Source organism: Silurus meridionalis, chromosome 14 (assembly GCF_014805685.1).
Source record: "Silurus meridionalis isolate SWU-2019-XX chromosome 14, ASM1480568v1, whole genome shotgun sequence".
NCBI lineage: Eukaryota > Metazoa > Chordata > Actinopteri > Siluriformes > Siluridae > Silurus > Silurus meridionalis.
This window is the reverse complement of record NC_060897.1, coordinates 15,852,947-15,862,758: the sequence shown is the minus strand read 5'-3', so window position 1 is coordinate 15,862,758 and position 9,812 is coordinate 15,852,947. Positions and strand designations below refer to the sequence as shown.

The following is a 9,812-nucleotide window of genomic DNA, read 5'->3' as shown; positions in this document are numbered from 1 at the left end:
TTCCTCGAACCTCTGCCTTTTCCAAACTTTGCACTCATCTGTGCAATTTAAGGCAGTGGTCAACCTATTTTGATTCACAGCGCTAAATTGGTTGCAGAAAGTGCAAAGGCATGTGCTCTGATTGTGCTGTATATTTTGGGGTAGCTTTGCCATGTGAACAAAGATGGCTGCCAAGTGCCTGGGCATGTCTGAACAAGGAGTTTTGCTATGAGCTTTTGAGCCTTTCTGCGAAGGCTTGTGAAAGAGCCTGGGTGCAACTAATCATAGGCATTATTTCCAGGTAATCACTCTGCCTCAAAAGCCTGTGGGCAAGAACAGTGATAGTGGCTTTGGAAAGAATGATGTCCATTGGGCAAGGGTGAGGAAATCAAGAGTGGCCAAGTTTGAGTATAGGGGTGATAAATAAAAATGATTGCGAGGCATCAAAAATGGCAGAAGGGACTAAGATTAATCTAGCCCATTTAAAGATTGTAATTGTGTATGACAGACAGCATGCTTCAGAAGAGTTTTTTTAGAACTGGAAAAAAGTACATATTTCTTGTATATTTCTTTTTTTTTTCTTCTCCTTGTTCTGTTCCCCATCATGGGCCCCTTTAGCTACCTCTAAGGAGGCACGTAGCCACCCACCTGCCCGTGTGCGCAGCCACCCTCTTCACGTGCTTCCTGCACAGTCTGCTGGCATTCATCCAAGAACCTTCAAAAAGAGACACACACACACACACACACACACACACACAACACACACACATAGAGACACACACACAGACACACACAAACACATGTTGTAATTTTTCATTTACATATATGGCTACTAAGTACTAAGCACACTTATGGCCAAGTCTAGAAGTGCTGGCCAATGGGCACAAAGGCGTGTACCACTGATCAAATCTTACCATATACCAGGAGAACAGCCAACTCTGTTGCTATAGAGTTATATTCATTTACAGAATCATTATCTCATGCATCTCCAGAGTCATCGTTAATGTAAGACAAATGAATGTATGCTTGTATTAAGCCGAAAGAGCTGTATATAACGTTTAACCAAAAATTAGTTGTTTGAAATGAAAAGCACCTTTTTTGAACAATGTTCTGTTGCATGCAGTCATTGAATTGTTTACTCCTTTCACATTTGCATGTATACTTAGTCATAGATCAGTTTGTTTTATGAGTAAAAATGTTGCAACATATCCAATGTTTTGCCATTGATCACAATTGCCACTCTATTGATTCTTTGCTGAATATACACATACAGAATACATTTGGTGGAAAGTTGGCTTTGCTGTTTTGGACTAACTGAGTTCATGTCTCCAAGTGGATTTAGTTATACTACAGATCTCATAATTGGTTGAATGGAAAATGAAGATTAATAGCTTTGAAAAGCCTACTTGGTTTCTCTCCTTTAATCTGTTGTTTACTAACTGGATTGCAGGGGATGTTGTGCAATTTCTTATTGCATAAAGCTTACAGCAGCTTCCTTGAAACAACAACACATGCCTGCTGCTTTTCTTTCATGGAGCTTTGCTCGAATCAAAACGAGGACGCAAAGTCGGCTATCGTTTCTAGGGTGAAAATCAAACGCGGTGCTTCTAAGTAGGCCTGGTGTTTATAGACTAGGCCGTGGCACCTGGTACAAGTTATCATGCTTCGACTACTGTAGTCTGCTTCATTAGCTGGACAGTTTTCAACACAGTGGGACTGAAAAACACATTCTCTGAGAGAAATTGTTTAGCAGTTTTAAGTGAAGCTACACACATTCATTCCCTCTAGTAAGGTGAAAAAAGTTTATTGGTTCATTGTTTGCATGATTCCTTTGCTTTTTACAGCTTGTTGTGATGCCATAGCTAAAAATCTAGTTCTTTGAATCTCTATAATTGGTGACAATTCTTGATACGTGTCCATGTTATCTGTCTGAATGGATGATATATTTCATTTTGTCAGACAACCACAACCACTTAAATCTGACAATGGGCCCACCTACTTGGTCAATCCCCTATTTGGCTTTTTCTGAAACATCATGAGCGAGAAACCACAGAAGCAGAGCGCTGCCACTGTCTGAGCTTCCCAGACATCCCTATGCTCCACTACAGCATAGCAAGGTCATGGCACCATGCCTAAGGCAACAATAGCATGTTGTATGGGAACTGTCTTTTCCTCCTCTCACTGTGTAATGTCTGCACTCGTTTCTTTAACATTCCCATCGGAATACCTAACTCACAAATTCTGGCTTTACTGAATATCAAAACTAAAATGCAACAGCTAAAAAAGATCTAACATTACACTGTTATGCGATTACCATCCTGCTGCATTTTGGTTAAATCTTTAGTTATTCTATGTTTCCTCTACATCTTACTTCACTTAGCAAGTTCATATTAATTATTTAAATCTAGTAATGGTGTAAAGACATTATGCTAATGAAACCTTGCTAATGAGTCACATTTTTTTTGGCCCTTTTTTTAAAAATGCGATTAGGGTCTGGCTTATAGCATCTCATCAGCTCTCGTTCTTTCTGGCATGAGCAAAGTCTTTGCACATGTGGTAGGTCTGTCACAACACAGTATTCTTCAGCTTTCACTTCTAAAGGCCTGCTCACATCCCTTACATCACCTTTTCCATGTGGTACCATCTTTCACCATACCGCATATATATGTATTTTTTCTGTTTTCACACACTGCATTCTTAATGACAGACCAACTGCAGATTTTTCTGTTTACTTCTTTGTCTATAGCAAGCCAAAACAAATCCAATGCATGGCTGTCCCTTGGAGTCTAGCATGGGCATTGTGCATGAAAAAAATGTTTGCTGAGGAAACTGCATTCATTTTTAGCATTTTACAAATATTGAGAAAGATTTTCATTTTACTTTAGAGAATAAGTTGTTTATTTAAAACTATAGTGCAATTAGTTATGATATTGCAAATGTTTCATTTACACATCCAGTCATGTGAAAATTAAAGTGCAACTTAAATTGTTTTACCTAACAGGGCAAAAATCATCTGGTCCATATCAGTCCTAAGAATTAATTAAATACAACCACAGATGAACAATATCACATTACACTATGTCATTATTTATTTTTACAAAAATCAAGCTGATATTGAGAAACCATGTGTGAAAACTAAGTACACCTTAAGATTCAATGGTTTGTAGAACCATAATTGTAATTGTGTTCTTTATTGTGTTCATTCTCTCACATAAATATAGAGAAATTCTCGCTTCTTCTTACTAAAATAATATTTCAGTTAATTGAGGATTTTGGGCACTTGTTTACGCACAGCTCTTTTAAGTCCCTGGCACAGCATTTCAATCCGCAGAGGTCTGGACTTTGACGGGAAAACCTTCAAAAAGAGGTATTGCATTTTTAACATGACTGTTTATTTATAGCTATTCGCATACAGTCAGTATGTCACACACATCCTGTCAATATTATAGTGCATAATGATATATTTTTTTGTTCAAATGTTAAAAATATTTGTGTATGTATCTGTATTCATATTTTAGTGGGTATGGGTGGGCTGTACCCAGAGGTAAAAATTCTAGCCCTGTTATTATGGTTTCTGATATCTGCTCTTTCTTAACCCATCAAGTCATTTTTGTAAAATTTTGTAACATTTGCAAACATTTGCATGTTTCTAAAAAATGTCTTTGCTTAAATGTAAGCTTAATGTGGATGTAATATTATTTTACTTATTTATTTTTTATCTGCATCAGGTACAATACATTTGGCAGCTTTGTAAAGACACCTCATTTATGTTGATTTAATTATTTATTTCAGTGGATGAAAAAAAGAAAGACTTCCTGTTTTAAGGAGTGTCACGTTTCCGAATTGAACAACTCCTTGTCTCTCGCTGCAGTTTACCTGCCTCAGATTCATGAGGGCTTGTTCTCCTCTTCTGATTTGTCTGCTCTGTGATCACAGTTCAAAAGGAGGACAGTGTTGACATAGATGTCACTGATATCTAAAAGTCCCCACCAGTGAAAGACAGAGGAATTATGCAACACCACCACAGCACAAGCTTTTTTTTTTTTTTTACCCATCGTCTTTTTTCTTGGACTCAGTAAGATTAGTACGTTCATGCTATCTTGAGTTTCATATGTCTGTTGCCAAGGGCTGCGGGTTTGTGTGCAGTCAAGTAGGGCAGAACTCCCCCCTTGCCTTCCCTTTCCAAAATATATATATGGGTTGTAGACTTGTGATTTATCAGGGACTGTTGGTTTCAGATTAAAAATATGATTAAACTGCAGAGTGAAAACTGCAACAACAAAAAATATTATCTTTGAGTGAGATGCAGCTGGGCTTGTCAAGCAAACAATGTGGTTTTATCAGTGAATGTGATTTTAATTTCGATTCTAACGGCATTAAACACTTAATGCCAATTTTCTATAAGATACCAGGTTCATTACCCATACAATAAGGGATAAAAATATCTTGGATATGAATTTACAATAGAGAATATTGCAATTTCTATTGATTCTGCATAATTTGAGCTTTACAAAGTCGGGACCTACAGTAGAGATGAGTACAGTTTTAATAAAGTTTCAGTACTACTGTAGTAAATAGGCTAATGCTATATTGACATTGTATTATGTCTTTAGGTATCTATAGAGTCAGATTGTGCATGCTAATTTTGACAAGTTTGCTAAACTTGCTAATGAAGTGCTGCTGTAGTATCAGCATTTTGAGAAGCCTACTACACAACACACTATTTACTGTAGCTTTGCTCTTGTTAAAATTTCATGAGTAGCTCACTCAGTAGAGCATAATAGCCTTAATTTCAAGGTTGTGATTGTGGGTCCCATGTTGGTCACACTGGCCAGCAGCAGTGTGGTTTAATGGTTAAAGCCTCAAAAACTCTATGGATAGTAAGTTTAGCACAAAACATGAGATGACCATTCAAAATAAGTGTAACAGGCTGCAAATGTTACCCAAAAGAAGCACACATTTTTTTTTCCAAGCACAGTGATAAATGTCAATTTGCCATTTGCTCCAGTGTATAAGAACTTCACAAAGTAGTTAGAAGCAGTATTGAATTGGAATAATGGCATTGTTTAAAAACCCTAGATGGATTTCTCTTCAGTGCTATTATGATTGGTATATAAAACCTAGCTTCCCCTTAAAGCAAGTTGTTACCTGCAGTATTCACAGCCCTGGGCAGTACATAACATGAGCAGTTTTGCTGAGACTTGCTTGCTTTTCCCCTCTTTCACCATCATATATTTCCACTGGCGCTGTTCATTCTGACACTTTTCAAACTGGCAATATCAATATCAACATCAATAGTTCTGAGAAAGCTGGGATTGGTATGCACTTCAGCGCATGTTAATATGTCTGCACGTGTATCACCATTCATTATATGAAAGACAGGACAAAGCACTTTGATCAACCATGAGTGCTGTGTGTTTATATGCATGTGTTTGTGAGTGTGTGGGTCCGTGTTCATGGCAAGGGAGTGTGACCGCGTGGCTGCTGGCAGCACTGCGAACAGCACTGCTCAGTCTCAATGAATATTTTGACAGTGGAGACTCATTGACTGATTGGACCTAGCTCATTTTCCCAAAATGTGCAAAAGTAACATTTTAATTTTTTTGTGGGTGCGCCACAAAAGCATTTTTTATAAAGCCGCCACAAATACTGTATGTTCTTAGCTTTGCATCTTTTTTCTGAGATTACCGGACACATTTGAGCATGACCTTTGATTTAGGAAGGCCTATCTTGTATTGTAATACAGTAATTTTACTTAAGAGTAAAATTAACCCACTGTGATCTGTATACAAATCCCTAAACTCTCTTCTTTGTGTGCGTCTGGGTTAGGTTTTTGGTGAACCACTATAATGGCACAAGCTAGATTTGTTGGGCAGTGGATATATTTTTCTTGCCATGTCTGAACACACACACACACACACACACACATATATATGCACACACAAATCAAATTTAAAGTTCAGCTGTATAACTGGTTGTGAAACAAGGTCAGTTGGTATATTTCCACCAGTTGGTTTATGTCTGAAGTGTGTCTCTGGCTCTGGGACTGGTAACACTGCTTTGTATCACTCATGCAAGTTATGGAATTAAAACTCATAGCAGCACTCCAACCAGATATTGGATGTGTATTGCAGCAGAATGTGTAGTGCAGAAATAAATATTTAGTCTCCTCTAGCTCTCACACCCTGCATATTTAAGTAAAGTGTGCCTAAATGTATATGCAGCTGAATATTAAGTGTTATTTACCCTCATATGCTTTCAGGATTTTCCATTGATTTTGCTCACCAAAATATTGGGTGGTCTGACACCAAAAGTGCTGTGTGCCATGTTCTGAGTTTAACACATGTAGATGTAAATATCAGGAAAAGCTAATAGCTGAAATGAAATGAAAGTTCTAACAGCTTTAGCTGAAAAATTCACATTTACGATCTCATGTCATTTTATATCTCAAACCTTGTGGTTTCAGTGCTTTTAAAGGGAACAGTACTTACACCATTCATTCTAATGGATTCAGGGCTTGAAAGGACATTTACGCTGCCTCCTTCTGGGCTACGAAGTGTGGAGGGGAAAAAAAAACAGAAAAGCTGGCCAAATATCAAATTTTAATTAAAGGGTCATAGTGCATAGTTAGAACTGTCAGTACTCCATAATCGAACCGTTAAACCTTTAAGCAAATAATGAGCTTTTAGTATATTATCTTGTAGTGCTTCTGTCTAATGTAGTGATTTGTTCTGATTGGAGCAGTGCACAGCGTCCTTTGCTGTTCCAGTAACCTGGCGCCAGAGCTCTGTAGGAGAGCACGCACCTTACGCACCTAGCAGCTGCGTTTACAAGAGCCCACAGAGTTCCACGAACATGCTCAGAACTTCACAGAGTCCAAACTCTTTAATATTGCCTCTCCTGTATATTCGCCAATCTAGTTCTTTGGCCTTAACTGTAACCACATGCTGCCTACGTCATGTTTTCCAGTGAAGCACATCTCTAAGAGGAGAGAGGAAAGATGTCCCTTCCCTGATACAATACGGATAAGACACTCAGGGGAAGGACCTTTGAAAATGAGCAACCAATTGAGTGATGTAAATATCAGTTAAAAATACAGATTCTCCTTGGGTACTTGGGACAGTTCTCTGGGGATCAATGTTTCACAAGCACACACTCGCATAAAACGTACACCAGGCAAAACAAACTGCCACGCTCTGATGTCACCCTCCAGCTTTTGGACTCAATCTCACTTTGAAAATCTTTATTTAATTCACTTACGTCATTAGTTTTTTTTTTTTCCTCTCCGTTTTGGTTTTGGTCACAATGTACTGTATCTATGAAAAACAGTGTACACTCAACTGAAAATCTGACTCATCCAAATCATACAAAATGACATCCATGGCTTTCTGAAGGTTGAAACGCTGCAGGATTTTTCGTCACAGCAGTAAAGCTACTGTGAGAAGGACCAGGAACTGTGGGGGTGTCCCAGCATCTACTTCTGCTAAAGAGAAGTGGTGGAGAGAAATAGGGAGAGGAGAGAATTTGTCAAAAATCCAGTCTTTGAAAACAAATTTAAAAGGTCAAAAAAGGTCATTATAAAGGTCAGTGTGCACAAAAAATTGAGTTGACTGTTTGGAAAGTACGAAAACTTTTAAATGAGAAAGGAAGTTAAATTGCACTTCTAGTATACACATAAAAGTGATATCATACAGCAAGAAAGGAATAAAACACAGGGAAGAAATCTGTAATGTATGGTGTCATGGGACCCTACTAGATTATCCTTCTTCCTTATACCACAGAATGCTTTTATACTTACTTGCAGACATCTTCACCATATCAATAATAATTTTTTTAAAATACTAAATTAGTTTTATTAGATCTTCTTTTCCAGTGAATGAAGTGGAAAAACAATATTAGAACAGATATTAATAGAATAGAAGAGTGTTCAGAAAAAACTATCATGTATGTTACTTGTCAAAGCTGTTATAATAAATGAATCCACACCTTTTAAATCAAGAATTCCAAAGGGCTGTTGTAAGGCATTGCGTAGGGTATGTTTACACAGAGCCGAACCTCCATGTTGCATAAATTGAGAGATGTTCTGTGAAAGGTGAAGTGGCGTACGTGCAACAGGAAGTTAGAGACAAGGGCGGGACATGAAACTTGAAGCTGCTCTACCTGTTGGCGCTTGTCCTGAGTGAGAGAGAGAAAAGATCAGCGGGCAGGAATTCTGTCTTGACAAAGACCTGTCAGCACTTAGAGTTTCTATGGCAACTTTGGAATGTTTTCTTTAATAATAGGCAACTCGGTGGCTGCATGCTCATCTATACTTTCTAATCCTTTTAGACATCTGTCAAGCAACATTTGCCACACACATACACACACACACACACACACACACACACACACACACACACACACACACACACACACATACACACATTCAGCACTTTAGACCTACTTACAGGCACCGGAAAGCTCAAGTTCATCTAGCACAAAGAAGCCTACAGGTGGAGGGGAGGGGCAGATGACAACACAGTGACAACACATTTTTTCTGACAAAACACTTGACGCACTCCTTTTGGAACTTGAAAGGAGGACATGCAAGGAACAAATTAAGCTATGCTGTTAGAATAAGAAGGAGAATGGGGTAGTTTTTTTTGAGAGGCACATATGATACTATCTTTTGGGCAAGATAGTATCAAAGTGTCTATCAGTTTACTGGATGGGGAGGGCGGAGCAGTTTTGCCTCATTGATGCAGGATGATTACACTAGGCTGTGAGCTGAGGCCCGCTTTGTTGTGCAGCCAGCTCGCAGGGGGTCCTATGAGGTCTGGCAAAGGCCGATAATGCAGATAAAGGCTTTGTATTGGCGGCACAGTCACGGTTGCCAGGCTCATGGTTTTTCCTACACGAAATTGGTCTAATTTGAGAGTGAAATAGGATTTTCATTTAGATTTGTTGTAGTTTTTGCCTTTTTTTAAGAAAATAAAAAACAATTAAAGGAAATATTTAGAATTAAATCGCAACCTCTGTAAAAATAGGCTATGGCAAATAAAAGAAACTGTACTGACATTGTATTAATTAGGTTTCTGAAATTAATTTCTGAGAAGGATTGAGATTATTATGGCATGGATAAACCTTATTATTTGATGGCTAAAATAAAACAGACTGTAGATACTGCAAAGAGATGTAGGAATTTGTTTGCCATGCAATCACTGAAATTAACCAAAAAGAACGTGCCATTTTTTTTGCAGTGGAGCTACTTCAGGCCATTTTTTTCACATCACTGGAAGAAATATGACATACCGACATTTTTAGATGTTCTATATAGTTACTTATTTTTTCTTTTAGAAATTTTGAACCAATATAGTCTTATTGTCACAGTTATTTTTTTTCTAAATATAAGTGGACTCTTCTACCTTTCTTTCATTATTAGTAAAGTTGACATTTCTAACTAAGTCTTTTTCCTGCTGTTTGAGGCTGTAAATGATATGTGCACCTCTGCTTTAATGCTTTTGTCTTGGCATGGGAAAGACAGCCCATCTCAGGGTGCCGAGTGCACTGAAAGCCCTGGTCGCTCTGCCTCCCTGACCTGCGTCTTTGTCCTTGCATGGAGGCAGGGAAGCTCTCACAGCCTGATGGCATACTACAGGACGTTCACTGGCGAACAACACACTACTGAGGAACCCATACCATGGGAATCCAGCCTGTACAATTAAGTGCCATGGCCATTGTGCTGCAAAACACTATTACTGCTTTACCACGGAGAACAAGATAAGCTTTGTTCTGCTCAGCATTAAAAACAAGTAAGAGATCAGACAGATCTAGCCTCGTTACTCTAAGCTAAA

At 38.3% G+C, this 9,812-nt stretch overlaps 1 long non-coding RNA gene across 2 annotated transcripts; it reads right to left on the bottom strand.

Annotated features, from left to right (window-relative positions):
* Positions 1–408: 408 nt before the first annotated feature.
* Positions 409–8,452, bottom strand: LOC124397103. Of its 2 annotated transcripts, XR_006927888.1 has the most exons (4): positions 8,427–8,452; positions 7,966–8,154; positions 7,321–7,459; positions 409–694 (listed from the first exon to the last, which is right to left on the bottom strand). It is a non-coding gene; the product is annotated as an uncharacterized LOC124397103 (long non-coding RNA). The 2 variants fall into 2 exon arrangements; XR_006927887.1 differs by lacking the exon at positions 409–694 and having other exon boundaries at positions 6,683–7,459.
* Positions 8,453–9,812: the final 1,360 nt, after the last annotated feature.